At 41.5% G+C, this 15,892-nt stretch overlaps 1 long non-coding RNA gene across 8 annotated transcripts in view; it reads right to left on the bottom strand.

The window, feature by feature from the left end:
• Nucleotides 1–901: 901 nt before the first annotated feature.
• The window catches only part of LOC116229682 (uncharacterized), a 138,915-nt gene continuing 123,924 nt past the window's right edge, over nt 902–15,892 (bottom strand). For 6 of the 8 annotated variants that reach the window (XR_016464088.1, XR_016464087.1, XR_016464089.1 and 3 more), the window contains 2 exons: nt 3,620–3,741; nt 903–3,175 (listed from right to left, as the gene is read on the bottom strand). This is a non-coding gene — a long non-coding RNA (uncharacterized LOC116229682). Of the gene's footprint in view, nt 3,176–3,619; nt 3,742–15,892 lie in introns of all 8 variants that reach the window. The other 2 variants (XR_016464093.1, XR_016464092.1) reach the window with 1 other exon arrangement.

Genomic DNA, 15,892 nt, shown 5'->3' with positions numbered 1-15,892 from the left:
AACTCAGAGCTCAGTCAAGAGCTCAGGAAAAGGAAGGGAAAGAAACCCCTAGGAACACTCTCCCAAGCCCAAAATATCACTCTGATGAAAGGTGACTTGGGAGGTTGTAAGAGATTATTCTTTTACATCATTGTCTCAAAGCTTGCTGAGGACACAGATGAACAAGGCCAGGGGCAACAAGAGAGGGATAAGCTGCAGCTTAATGGCCGTGAAACGGTCTTTTGTGTGGAATTATCTCGAGGAAGATGGCCATCTCAGGGGTACTCACATGACTCTTGCTCAAGCACCCAGGGATGTCACGTAGGCAGGAAAAGAAGAAGGATAAAACGGGAACCTACAATCATGAGGTGAGATATTCTGGCAACAGATTCCTCATGAAGGAGGAGAGGTTTCTGCTATGAAGAAACCTCACGACCTGCCTCTCCCTCCCGGACTTACTCTGCGCTCTACCACGATGCTGAAGAAGAACAAAGGTGTCTGCCATCAGGTTCCTCACTACGGAATGCCTGCATACTGACGGACTGCCTCCTGCTGCCTGCTTGCTGCCCAAGGCCGGCCACGCTGCTGCTCTTCCCCCTGCTGTTTCTGCCTCGGACCTTCGAAGCGGCGTGCAACGGGACCGCTGCTGGATCCTGGTGGTGACTATCCCAGCTTTACGGCATTCTTGCTTCTTTCCTATCTTTTCTATCGCCCTCCTTCCCTTCCCCGTCTCCCTAATTAGGATGTATAATAAACTGGTTGGACTAACATATGAACCGTTGTTTCTTAATCTCACACCGGGTATACAGATATTAAAAGAACCTCATCTCCCTCCTATAAATTGGAGCGAGACAGAGGTCTTGGTGAAAACTGACAGTGGTTACTAACAGTGTACTGTACATCATGGAGGGAGGGACAGGATAGTTGTGGGAAAACATGGGTGAGTTTTAACACTGTTTTTAATATTTTTTTCTTTTGTAATTTTCTTCTGACTGCATACCCTTTGACAGTTTTGCCAGCACAACTCCCAAGATTGCACACAGATCACACTTCAAACAGCAGAAAATAATAATCCTCTGTCCTTCCAAGAGCTCTTCTACATACAGTGGATTAGCAGTTACCATGGTTTGGCTTCAGTATTAATGTCAGAATCAGAGCAAATGCACTGAGTTTTAACATCTCTCTGAAGCAGTCCCACTTCACCACTGCTCTTTCAAGTTCTTGTAAGAGCACACAAACCTAGCCAGTGACAATTTTGTTTCTATCTACTGGCTTTTTTAGGTACTGCAACAATTGCACTTCTATCAGCATTTTCAGCTTCAAGTAGACAACCTGTGGCCCATTACAGATGCTCAAGCTGCAAGCAGTTCAGTCACATACAGCCACCTGTAACAGTCCACTTCAGTCTGGAAATGAAGCTGAAGGACATTCCCTCAAGGAGCACCAGTTGGCAGCCATACATTGAATCAGCTGCATCTCCAAAGTGCCTACAGTAGAGCAGTTCCTCAGTCAGCAGCATATTCCCTGCAATAATTAATATCTACATTATCAGCTTAATCTCATGAAATAACAGGAGGCAAAAACCCACTCAGATGACAAAGATATCAAACCACAAGTAGAAGATGACTGTCCCGGTCCACTTCTTTTTTCAGCACACACCTTTTATTGTCCCTCTGCTCAGATAAGGAGCCTCTGAAATGCTTTCCAGCTACAAACCAAAATGGTAACAAGTATGGGTGTGCTGCTGCAGGAAGCTGGTCTTCAATGCAGACCATCAGTCTGTCTTCAATGATCTGGGAGCACCTGTGGACTAGATCTTCTCTGCCTTGACACACTTATGCTGTGTATCCCAGACAGCTCTTAATTTCCTTGATTCCCCACCCTCCTTGCAAATCTCTTTTGTTCTGTACTACTAAGTATTCATTGTTCTTTCCCTTCATATATAATTTTTCCCTTTGATTCTGCCAGTACTTTGAGGGAGGAGGGTGTGGACAGAGGCGGGGAACATTCTGTAAGATAAAGCTGTGTTAGGTCACAGCGTTGTAACTGAGTTCACTTCAAGGACAGTGTCGTGATCATATGCTAGTTGGAGAAAAAGAGTGGGAGAGAATCTGGGAGTGCTTTTCCTCTCTTCTGGTTTTATTTTCAGTTTCCAAGGAGGATATGTCATCCTGTAACTAAGGCAGCAGTGTGAACTGCAAAAGATCTGAATGCCATTCTCTGCTTTCTCTAGGTTTCTTCTGAAGATCATAGAATCACAGAATATCCCAAGTTGGAAGGGGTCCATAAGGATCATTGAGTTCAACACAGCACCACCTGAGCTCCAGCTCCTGAGAAGATGATTTCTGAATAACCGGTTGTATAATCTTTGTCTGATGGTCTTCTCTTTATTCTTTGTAGACACAGCCACTAGCAGATTCTGATTGCTACAGATCACTTTGGTATCCAAAATTATTTGATGATATTTTTACAAGACTGCTTTTATCAGCAGTTTGCTATTCACAAGAGACCCATGAAGTTATAACACAATTAGAGGTAGTGTTTCTATTCCATATTTGTAGGAGTGTAAGCCTTAATCACCCAGTACAAATACTTCCAAAAGTGAATTTAAAATTCACGTTCCCCAGATGAAAGGACACAGAATCTTCAAACTAATTTTTTGTGGGTGAATATACAATTATGTTTCTGTCTTGTTGGTGTTTGCTGACAACGATCCTGAAAGGCCTGTGTTTGCAGCCTGTATCAATTCATTTAGGAACTCAAAAAATCCACAGAAAGTTGCTCTTGGTGCCATTCAAATATCTCTAGTCTCTTCTGTTCACATCCTTCTTTTGTGAAGGAGACGGGAGCGCCAGTTGAAAACCAGAAAGGAAGGTGTTAGCCCTCTGTGTAGAATCTTCAGTTGCAGTAGCAGAAAAACATTACTTTTTTCAGACTCCAACACTGCTATAAATAACCACCATTACTAAGAATAATCCTAGTTTAAGGAGGAAGTAGAGGCACCAAATGATTAAATGATCAAAAGCCAACAAAGTCTATGGCAAAACCAATAATGCAGCAGAATTCTCTGAATGAGCAAAGCATTTTTCTGAGAACAGCTTCCTGTTTTTTGCTGTTCTCCCATTTGGGGATGTTCTACTCTGTTGGGCTTTTTCCTTATCTTGCTGTGTCTCTGCTGACATCTTCAGTAATAATCCTGCATTTGGAAGGAAGAAACAAAAAGTTAGAGACAGTCTAGGCTCTGATGTAATGAATGAGACATAGCAGGGATGAGGTAAAAAAGGATAAATTGTATGTACTATCTGGAAAAGGATAATCTAAGCAGAGAAATACTGTACTCTTAAACTTCAAGGGAGTTAATACAGATAGCTAAAGGTGAGAAAGAGAAATTAAGATGTACAGAAAGTACATGACAAACATCTCTTTTAGTATCACTTTTGATGCCTTAAAAACCTGCTAGTCTTCACTAATCTTGTCAAGTTATGGCCAGCTGGCCCAGAGAAGAAAAATGTTCTCCCTTAAGCAGAATTGGACATATAATTTGGCTTTAGTCTTTCCCTTTAAGGTAGCTCTATTTTCACATATGTAAATTATGCCGCTCTGGAGTAATAAATAATTTCTGTTCCAACAGTTTTTATACCTATGAACACTGTAATATTATGCTATGGTATTGATCACTGGATTTTCTTCAATTCAGGCTCTTCAATTCTGTCTTCTTGTTTTCATTTTCAGTTCACAACTTTTATGATGCATCATGTTCATCTGTCAGGATACAGAAAAAGGAGAGACTGTCAGGCAAAACACAGGCTATTCTTTCTGTGAAGATTTGTGTTGCCCTTCAGATGATTTTCTCTTGAGCTTTTAGAATTTTCATCATCATCCCAAAGGAAAAAAAAAGTGTGTGTACCATGAGTATATGAAAGGAAGCTAGGGGAGAAGGGTAAAAAGGAGTTGTCCTTTACTTGTTACTGACAGCTGAATGAAAGCAGATATGCATATGGCTGTATATTTCATCTTGCTAGTTATAGAGGTGATACAGTCTGATGGAGTTAGCACTAAACAAAAGTAGCTGCAGTATCAGTGTACATAGCTTTTCACCCTTCTCTCTTCTCCCATCAGTACAATTAACGGCATTTGGCTATTCAATAAAAAGTGTTTGGGGACTTAATACTTTGCTGACATGCAATAGAAAGCTTCAGGTTCTGCTATGCATGATTCATTTTTCCCATATGAGTAAAGGCTGAATGTAATACAAGTAAAGGTTGAATGTTTTGAAACTATTAGATGAAGCATGACCTTTGAGTGGAGAAGTTATCACTGAAGCAGTCTCTAGCAGGCTCTTAGAAGAGATTTCTCTCCCCAGATTTGAGTTATATATTCCATGTAATCTCTTAAGTTTTCCCTATGGTCAAAGTACAGAGATGGATGCCTTCAAATTGGCATCCATTTATTGAAATGCCTAACACTGAGAGGATGACTTGTGGCTGATTAACTTCTCTCTCTCTGGGAGCCTGAAGATTACCTTTATCAAGTTACCTGAGATTCAAACAGTGAAAGATAAGAAAGATGAATCCCACCTGAACTTAGAACTTGTTCTCAGCTGTGTTTGTTCCAAAATATTCCCTTTTATGGCTTAGAGCCCTTATCACCAAGTAAGGAGATTCATGAACTTCTGACCCCTTTAGGCTTGCCAACCTCAAACAGCCGTACAAAAGGAAGCTAGGATTCAATGTGCTACATGAATTGTCAACAGAAGTTTAATGGAGCTCTGCTCCCTGAGCCTATTACTGGCAATGATTTTGGAGCCAGAAAGAATCCAACTAGCTAATCAGGATGAGATTCCAATGTATTTACTGAACGCTTCAGTGTTACTTATAAACAGTATGTTTGATAGAAAAGTCATCAAAGGACAATAAACACTGACTCAAATAAACATTGACTCCAGCAACATTATGTTTGTAGATCCATTTTTGTAATAATTCTAGCTCACTTCAGAGTGCTCAACCGAAATTATCCTCTCATTTGTTTACGCATTAAGCGAGACACTTCTTGATTTGACTATTACCTCTTTCCTCTGCCACTTGACAGCATTGTGCTACAGCACAAGGAATTTCTGTGGAGCAATTTTAAAATGCTCAGGCCTTCAAGCTAGGTGACATGTCAAGGATTATATCTCCATCACTTCTTTGTTACCAATTTGCAGACCAGATCTCTGTTAAGATGCTTTATTGACCTATGTTGAAGAATTTCATGCACCATGGTATGAGGTATTGAGCTTTTTTTTTTGTCTTACTGTCAGATTTGAATCACAGATGTTCCTAAGGATCATTCTCTGACCTCAAGAAATTACCTCTAAGGCAAACTGGATCAGATACTGAGTAGAGAAGAGGTAGAGACTGATACTATAAGCAAAAAGATAATGAGAGAAAGCCAATCATGCTCTTATGTTCTTCCCATAGTGTGATATGTTTGGTTCCTGTTACACATCCCATCTTCACTGACGTCATCTGTGCTGTGGTTTTTCAATACTCCTCAAAACAGCAAGACTTCCTATGCTATTGCAAATTGGAGAAGAGCAGACTCACAGCATTGTCCCACAGAAATGCAACTCCAGTTGCATTAGTTTCTAAATATGGTGCGTGTATCCTGTGACAGCTAGTTTATGGGGAAGATACTGCCTTCAAGATGTTCCTTACTACCTACATCTACTTAAAAATAAGTACGTAATGATTTTCAACTTCTAGTCATACCATTTTTTTCTCTAGTTTCTGAGAAGGTCGCATATTTTCTTAGCTGCCAGGGGACTTTAATGACAGATCTCTCAGTGATATTTTCTTAGCCTATTCAGGAAACTCTTCTTTTTTTTTCTTTTTTTTTCTAATCAATGTACTTTTTAGTTCACCTCTGTGAAATGCCTTCACTAATTAAATTCACTGCTCTCCCTTGCATCTACAGCCAATAAGTGCTTGCAGAACATGACCACATTCTGTCCTTTTCTCAAGGGATGTTGTCAGCTAGCAGAGTGGTTTGTGTTTACCTGACTTTTAGCCCACAGATAGGATGGTGCATACCAGCCTATGGATCAAGCCACAGTCTTCCCTCTCCAGTTCCTAAAAGACTCTCCTCTACACCTATTTCATACTTTCCCCCTCTTCTTTCTTCTTGAACAGCCATTTCTCACATTTCTCTCTTGAATAGTCCTGTCTGCTTCTTGATCTAACTTTTGTGTAAAATTTTGAGTTCAATTCTGAAACGGTTGCTAGGCAAAGAAGGAAAATGGGTGAGGTGTCTGACAGAAAACTCCACATATCTGAGTTACATGGATTAGGAAGAAACTGATGGCTCACATTCAACATCTGCAGAGGGTGAAACAAGGTGAATATGAGATATGTAATCCTTGTAATTCCTTTGAAGGATTTACTGTGTGGATCTGCTGTTCAATTACCTATGGGCCAGCAAGAAGATTATCAAGGAAAAGAATTTCCCCTGTGACATACAAAGGGACTTAAACCTGAAGTGTAAGTGAGAAGATTTTGCAGGCTGAGCGCTGTCTTTTGTTAAAGGAGGAAAGGTGGACTTTTCCCCTGTAGATCCACAGGTTTGATTTTAATTAAGTCCCCTACGTTTTCAAAGTCTTGTACGAAGTGGGAAGTAGCCATATCACTCCTACCCTATCTCCTCTTCCATGTGAATCATGCGGCATAAACCTTTGTACATCCACCACAGAGACTGATGGGCTTTATCATTTGCTCAGGGCTTGATCTTGGGAGGAACTGGGCTGAAATAGGAGATCAGTTTGGTTTTTTCTCAGTCTCAAGGAATGCCAGGATCTTGGAGGAATGCCATGGTCTGCTATGGTCTCCCATCAGAACAGGGGACGCTTCTAGTCTAACTAGATTCAAAGACTAGGCATCAAATAAAAATTTCAGTTCATTTGTGGCAAATAAAATACATAGAGCTTCCCTGCTTCTTGTAGGAAGTGCACTGTTTGTAAAGCCCATAGATGGATAACCAGAATCATCTACCTGCCTCTTCCACAGATGACTACTATTCTGGTGGTACAAGCCCTCACTAGATCTCTGTGCATGTCCTTGCTCTGTTCTCCTCAGCCTCAGGGGCAGAAGAGAACATGTGCACATGAGAGCACAGGAATCAATTACAAACTTTTCTGCTTAAATAACTGAATTTAGTACTTCCGAAGTAACCATTCATGCTTGTGGTATGAATCAGAGATGGATTTGGCTCACCTATGCTAACGCTGCACCCATGCACCAGGACCCCCTGCAACCTACTGCACAGTGACACAGAGGAGGAGGGCAGTGCTCCAGCCTTGTCTTTTTGGCTGACTCCAGCTCCTTTCCACTTGGCTGCCTCTGGGTTTGTTTTAATAACTCAGCTGTCTGAGCATCATTAAAATGGCTCTAACTGGAGCCTGTGATAAGATAGCAATCAGCATATGAACCAAAGTGACTCACTCGACAAATAATATTTGCCTGTACTTTTATGAGAATAATGAAACCGCTACTGTAAGGCTCCCAGGAGCCAAGTGACAGGGACAAAGTGAAGTGAGAGGGAATGACTGTAAGTCTTCCTAGAAAGACGGATGGAAAGAGAGCTTGCAGGACAGTACATTTTCCTCTTGGGCAGTTTTGCATACTAATATACATTGGAAGCTTCAAGCAAATGCTGCATGGATTACAATTCCCTTAAAGGAAAATTAAAACCAGCACGTCTGAATCTTGCTGAAGCACACTGCCCCACACTGCCACTCACCCACTCTTCCCCAAGCTGGATGGGGGAGAAATTGGAAGGATAAAAGCACAATAAGATAGTTTAAAAGGTAAAACTAAAGCTTCACATTCAAGTAAAGCAAAATAAGGAATTCATTCACTGCTTCTCACTGGCAGAATGGTGTTCAGATATTTCCAGGAAAGCACGGCTCATCATGCCTAATGGGGAAAAAAAATGCCATAACCCCCAAACATCTCCCACTATTCCTCTTCTCTTTCTCCAGCTTTTATTGCTGAGAACAATCACAGAATCACAGAATTGCCAGGGTTGGAAGGGACCTCAAGGATCATGAGTCTCCAACTCCCCTGCCACATGCAGGGCCACCAACCATCCCTCCTAATGCTAGACCAGGCTGCCCAGGGCCCCATCCAATCTGGCCTTGAACACCTCCAGGGATGGGGCATCCACAACCTCTCTGGGCAGCCTGTTCCAGTACCTCACCACTCTCTCTGTAAAGAATTTCCCCCTGACGTCCAACCTAAATCTCCCTTCCCTCAACTTAAAACCATTTCCCCTTGTCCTGCTGTCACTCACCCTTTCAAAGAGTTGATTCCCCTCCTCTTTGTAGGCTCCCTTTAGGTACTGAAAGGCTGCAATGAGGTCACCCCACAGCCTTCTTTTCTCCAGGCTGAACAAGCCCAGCTCCTTCAGCCTGTCCTCATAGGGGAGGTGCTCCAGTCCCCTGATCATCTTCATGGCCCTCCTCTGGACCCTCTCCAACAGCTCCCTGTCTTTCTTGTACTGGGGGCTCCAGACTTGGACGCATGGTCACAAATCCAAAATATACCACCATACTAACTGCTATGAAGAAAATTAACTCCATCCCAACCGGGAGTTAGTACACACACAAATGTGCATAATGCATTACTACATGTATAATATGTTCTCAGAAGAGACTGGATCTCAGCATTGCAGAGGAAAACAAGAAGCAGACAGCACACAGGTCTAGTTTAGGGGTGATGCTTAACAAGACAAGAATCCTTCCTATTCACAAATTCTCTGGTATTCCTAACTTTCTGTATCTCTAAATAACATGGTATGTAGTATCAGAGGGCTAATGGGGCTTTGAACTGAAAACACTGCTGATGATTCAGGGTACAGTGCAGCAGCACTGGAGATGAGGCTAGAACACATTAGCACATGCCTGTGTAGAACAGGGCTAAAATGATGGGGGGGAGGGTGATGGGTCACATGGGCCAGGCTGGCCCAGCATCTACCTGTGCTGATTATGACTCTACCTGCTATTCCTTTTCATGAATACCAAACGTAAATACTGGAGTACAGATCAAAGAACAGAGGCATGCATTCCAGCTCTGCCTGTGAAGGGATGTCTCAGAACATCTTCATCCAAACTATGCAAATATAATTAGTCAGTCAGTGATAGGAGAAAGGGATGTCTTCGTTGTTAACCGCCTGCAATGTGCCAGCAGACGCTCTTAAGCTCCTAAGAAGCCACTTCTTTGAAACCTACTACAAAGTACAATCAAAGTAGGGGTATTTCTTTGCTTCCGATTTACATTCTTCCTCCCAGCACAACTCTAATCGATATTTATCAGTTGTCCAGGAGTTTCATAGGTTGAGTTCAGAAAAACTGCTTAACATTTCTGGATTACTACCAGTATTTCCTGACAGAATGCCCAACTTTATTTTGCAGATTTCTTTTTACACTCATCCTGCCATCATCACCAAAAACTTTCATATTCTATTTCTCTTCAGAAAAATATTCCTGTGGAGGATTCTTGACCATCTCCAGTTCTACTGATCCTGTAGTTTTTTTTATTTTTGATGGAATCCTCTCTGGATCCTGTGCCTTTTCTTACCACTGTGATGCCAGGGTTACTGATGATGCATTGTTTTTACTATTAACTGGGGGAAACAGCTACATTTCACAGCTACATTTCTCTATGAGAGAATTGTTATCAACCTCATATCTTCTTTCTTTCTCTTCCTTTCGCTACCAAAAATTGTAGTCCTTCTCTCTTGCTATTGTCACTGGCTTAAGTACTTTCTAACTCCTTGCTTCTCCTTACTTAGGAAAGGAGCTGCAGCAATAGCATCAAAAACATTCCACAGATGTTCCAAGAGTAACCTTATGTGTAAACAACTGGGCTAATGCTAAGAATATGTAAAATCAGTTTCTTTTCCTTATGTGACCTTGGGTAAATTAATTCTGCTCAAATCTAAAAAGGAACATAAGCACTTAAAGTGGGACATAGGAAGATTTTGCAATGCTCAAAACTGCCACTCATCTGCTACTTCATATTGAGAGGTTTCTCAGTTTTCAATATTTAAATCTTCTCACTCCAACTCCCACTGCTTCTGATCTTGGTCAGAGATGACATGGTCCTGACAAGGCATACGTTCCACCAGAATCCAGAATCTTGACTGTCTTCTGTGTACCTGGCCAAAGCACATGGCTTCAAAGAAGCACTGCAAAAACATTTACCAGAACAGCCTTTGGGAAAGGAAAAGCAATTCACTTTCTTCCAGATGATGATGGGGAAGTTCCACATTGAACACTCACCCAGCATGGGGAGTCTCTGTGAACAGCCTCAGAGCCACTTCTCCATAGCTCTAGGGCAACAGCCTAAACACAGACCAAGGATGCATCTGAGCTCTCTGCAGCCTTTCTGTTGAAGTTGCTCCTTTAGGCATGTATAAATAAAAGATTCCCAAGCCCAGAAAAGGAAGTATCAGTAAGACTGGCTTTTCCCAGCTAATGGCTTTCTTGAGAAGATTTAAGTCCCTCTTCCAAGCATGATTTCTGTACTGTACATTGAAGGGTTTGTGACTAGCTCATACGAACTAGTATTAGCTGGGTCATTCCTACATAATTCTCCTAACATGTACACTATCCTCTTGCCTCCTTTCACCTTCTGGTCCAGTGAATCTTTTTTTCAGTGCATGGGAAGTAAGACAATTTCAGTAAACTACAGAAGAGTGAAATTTGGATTGATCAACCAGCCTGGACCTCTGCACTGTTCCACCCCTCCGCCACTTCCCTCCACACCAAGGCATTTCTCAGTGGATTTAAACCCACTGAGATAGAAGATTACTCTGAAACTACTTCTTAGCTGTAGAACACAAAATCTGTGGGATAAGAGGAAAGACTATCTGTGACAGAGCTGGGAGTGAAAGATATAGGCTGCTGCTTCCCACCGAGACCTCATCTCCCTGAAGTCTTTCATGATGGAAAATGAAGATGGTTTTTTGTTTCTTTATCAAAAGTCTTACTTAGCTCCTTGCTAATCCTGGTGGTTTTTTACCTCACATGAGACTGAACCAACTCTGTGGGGACTGATCTTGGCTAGCAGCAAGACAACAACTCCTCTCTCACTTCTCAACAGGGTAAGGTGAAAAAATAGTTGTGGATCAAGGTCAAGATAGGGAGGTCAGTTACAAATAAATTCTGTGTGAAAAACTGATTTGACTTGGAAATAATTAATTTAATTTATAAATAATTTTAATAGATTTGGATAGTGAGAAGCGAATACAAATTAAAACAATACTCTCAACACCCACTACCACTACTCTTCTTCCCATGCTCAGCTTCACTCCTTCAGCAACCAAATGTCTTGTGGTTTCAGAGCCTGTTCCCTCCAGCATGTCTGCATTACTCAGAATACACGTTTGCCCTCAGGACCAAATTTCCCAGTTATCCGCACTGCCCACACATCATCAGAGAGACAAATCCAGGGAGAGGAAAAGGATGGTTCATCTGTGAGCTTCCTGCTGACCAGAGATGTGAGTGCAACAACCACAACCTCATGTATCATCTAATGCCTTCACACAGAGACAGGCTTGGTGTGGGCACAACTCGTGGATCGCACCTTCCCAGCTTTGAAATAGAAATAAAATTATCTTCTCTATTTAGTGATACCATTCTAAATCATTTAGTTACTTCATGCAGTGTTTTGGTACGGATTGCCTCCTACTGTGTGTAAGTATAATATCTAGCTTTGTGAATCGTGAATTATGTCGGAGTCCTAAAGCGTTCTGTAATATAAATAGAAAAGATGACTAAGTAAATTCACCTCATTTTCTTTCCCACCTGTTGTTCACAAGCAACTTCAGAGATAAGATCACTGGAGCAAACAGAGGAATGTGCATGCATGTCAGAAGAGCATGGAATAGCAACACACAACATGTCTCCAATTAAAATATGCATATAGTTGAAATTTTCCATTTTTCTGGCAAGCTGATCAGAGAAAAATGTAGAATAAAGAATATTTAAGGAAATCATTCATCAGTAAGCAAATGAAGAAAAAAAATGTTGTCTGCAGGTAGTTCAGGAGCAGGAAAAGATAAAACCCAAATTCTAGATACGGTTCATCTAATGAATTATTCACCGTGCATTAACTAAACACTGGTTTGTATTTCTACAGCATTTAGTAACGCAAAGTGATGTGTGAGCATTGTCTTTATCTATGAAATAGATCTGAATGGATTAAATTGAGTCAGAGCTCAAAGATACAAACAGAATGTATCAGCTGACCCACATAAAATTGCAATTGTTTCTAAAGAATATATATAATATTTCTAGTTTTTATTTTAAACATAAATGCTGGATGCTTCTTAAAATTACATCAATATATTGTTTTCCTGCCCATCTCCAGTGCAGATGTAAAGGGAAGCTATTGATGCAGAGTTTATGTATCCTTTGTAGGCTGTTATTAGAGTTCCCTCTGCTGCTGACTATGCAGCTCTACTTGTGCAGCTCAGGTGCTGAGTACTAACAGAGGCAGGTTCAACAGTACATATTACTGAAGTGAATAATGCCTCAATTACAGACTGCTGGTCTCCAGAGATAGCACAGGAGCAGCAGGAATAAAAATTCTGAGTCTTTTTCCCCTGGACCTGTGGGTCATAGTTCTAGTATTTGAAGTGAAAAAGAAATATGAGTAACAGCGCATTACCATTTATTGTATTTGCTCATCTAACAGTCATGTAGTTTTATTCCCCAGACTTTAAGCCTTCAAAAATTATTGTGCAGCCACCAGACACATTCCTGAAAGTACAGTAGAATGCTTGCCAGCACCACAGCAAAGCAGTTCCAGCACGCAGCTGCAAGATGAGTGTGGCTATGACACGAGCAACCATATTATGCAAAGTCTGCCAGAGCCCATGACTCATTTCTCAGAGACCAGAGCCATCAAGACCCCTGGCCATGGTCTCTGCTCAAAGGTGGCAATGTAAACTCTGTCTGCCAGTACTTAACAAATCAATCCTGTAAGAGGTGGAAAGCAAGAGAAAAGGAAGATGACTTACTGGTGACAAAACAGAAATTGATCACAGAATACTGTTCTTGAATCTCTCTGTGACCCCAGAGAAGTGCTTGTGATCAAGATAGAAAGTTCTTCCTAGGAAGGTGTTCTAATAGATTGAGTCTCCAAGACATATTCAATGTTGAGCTATTTCACTAACAACAACAACAACAAAAAAAGATAAGAAAAGAAAAAAAAGAAAAAAAGATAAATGACCCTGCAATATTTGCTGAAGAAACTTCATGGGAAAAAAAAATGTTTTTCCTACTGTCACACAATCCCAGCTAGGTCAAATTCAGGCAGTTTCTGAACACAGAGAAACGCTTTCCAACTCAACTGTCAGTCACTCCTCACTCTTCTGCATTTTCTCGGTCTCATCTTTAGTGTTCCCTGAAATGTTACATCGGTCTTATTTTTGTAATCGCTAAATCCTTCCCACGCTCTCAGAATATGGTAAGTCTGTGATTACACCTGAGTGTAAATGAGGCACAAACTGAACCTGTCCCAGGAGAAAAAGTATGAAATGGGAAGAGAGATTCAGAGCTGAACGTCTCATCTGCCACAAACCTTGAGGCATTGATTGAAACTCTGGAGAACATAGGCCAGCTTGCGCTTAGAAGATGAGAGGATTGTGTTCACCATAAAAAACATAGGCCTCTGCAGCTTGAGGGCTATTAGTGGTCTCCACTAGAGATAGTCCATAACAAAGAACAGAGACATCGTGTTATTAACTTAATCTGATTCCTTACAGTGAGAGAAATGCCAATCCATCCACAAAGAGCAACACTACCGTCCTGCAGGCAGCTTTAAGGAGGATTTGGTTATGTGCTTCAATGAAATGTTTAAAATTGAACTCATCTGTTTTCAGAAATCTCACTCATTTAAATTGTCACAGCTCAGTAGCCCTGGGATTAAGTGTAGAAACAGGAAAGAGTCATCAGCAAAAACTCTTTACTAATTTATCAGAGAAAAGAAAGTGAGTAAATTTTCAGTGAGAGGAAAAATAAAAAGGAACCTCAGTATCTTTTCAGCCATTGCAACTGGACGCTACGTGAAGACACAGTGGTGGGGCTGCTGCTGACAGGCAGAGAGAAAAGAGGCAGGTTATCTGCTGCAGGTTTTGGGCTGTTTACTTCAGGGCAAGACAGAGACAGTCCAGAGGAAAAAGCCTCAAACTGGCTCTAATCCAGGTTGCTCTGATCTGTTGTAGCCCAGTTCCTGAACTGGAGTTCTTCTGAAGTGTGAATGATGGCTATGGGAGGAAATTTCTCTCAACTACCCACTGTTTAGATTTTTTTTTTCTTGACATTATGGCTTCAGCCCTTTGTTAAGGGAAAAACTCAGTCTCATGAACATCTCTGTCTCTGGTGGATGTGCAACTGTACAGTAGTCTCCCAAGGCCTCACCCTTAGCTCTGCAGATGGAGTTTTCTCCTATGCTATCTGTCAGCTCTTTCTCGGGCAGCTTCATCTTACCTTGCCCCTCCTGCACTTAAAACTTAACTTTTCACATTAATTTTTCTGGGTGCATATATCTGGTACATGTCACTAGCACAGACCAACCCCAGGCTCTACTATACAAACGTACTTCTCAAATGATAAGTCTCAGATTGAAGTCTTATCAAAAGCTTCAGGAGCATGTCAACTTGGGAATATTTTCTTCTTAATTTCCTTTAATTGTAAGGTAATAGGAGGTGACAAGAAAGATCTGCATCTTGTCTAGATGGGAGACAGGAGGAAAGAGAGGTGAGTTAAGTGAGAAAAAAATACCCCTGCTGCAAATTCCTTAAGAATTCAGCAGATAAATAACTCCACAGTGGGGCATGGGAGATCACCTGTGCCCAAGCCTCTGGGAAATGTCACAGATATATACGAAGAGAAGAAAGGCTTTTCCCAGACTATGAATGAAGGCTAACAGAGCCATCTACTCCTGTAGATGGGAGTTAACTACTACCTGAAAGCAGACATCTCTTTGACAACATAAGGAAGAAAAAATAGGCAGGAGACAAGTTAGCCCTGTCAGAGCTGGCTGTAGAGAACAGATTAGCAGGTGCTGGAGTAGGAGCCTTCTTTGCTACAAACCTGCTCTACCAGCCCTGTGAGTAAACAGGAACTCTCATATGGTTTTCTACAGAAAGTCAACCTAACACCTTGTTAAATCTCTTGATGCACTTTCAAGGGGGAGGGCTGGGAGGAGAATGGAAATACGTCATGTCAATAACATGGCGGGCATTAAGCCCCAAGAGAATTCCTAGACTGTATCATGGGTCCTGGCCAGCACCCATCCCACAAACAGTGGTGGAAAGGGCCTCTAGCTACGCTGCTAGAAACTCCAGAGAGGAAGGAATCAATGCAAGTAAGAGGGAGCTTTCTCCTGAATCTGTGGCATTCATATTCTTGTTTCTCTCAGTCCAGTATGCTGCTACATACATCTTGAAGTGAAAATTCATAAATGGAATCAGTGGTGGGCTAAAGCCAGATTCCCATTCCTTTCACTTCTGCCAGTCCATGAGAAATCACATCAGTGTCTGAAGGAAGTGATTCTGTCATACTATTTTGAAGAGGTTGGGTGGTTTTTTTTTGTGCTGCAAGACTGACTTAGTTTCCAGTCTTTAGCATTTTTAGGAATAAAGAATAAGCCAGGATGACTCTGCACAGCTCTCCAGCAGTACTTCACAGACTTTGTACCCTGCTGCTCACTGGCTTGCATGCCATTCTCTAGAAGGGAAGTGGAACAACCAAGTAGGAATTAGTAAGGATGTGTAAAGGAGAAAAAAAAGTGGGAGGCATGGGAATGAAACAAATAATCTCTTCAAGACTGGAGAAAAACCTATCTCTGTAATGTAAAATTCAAGCAGT

This window comes from Phasianus colchicus, chromosome 2 (assembly GCF_987193195.1).
Source record: "Phasianus colchicus chromosome 2, bPhaCol1.hap1.1, whole genome shotgun sequence".
Lineage (NCBI taxonomy): Eukaryota > Metazoa > Chordata > Aves > Galliformes > Phasianidae > Phasianus > Phasianus colchicus.
This window is presented reverse-complemented; position numbering and strand designations above follow the sequence as displayed.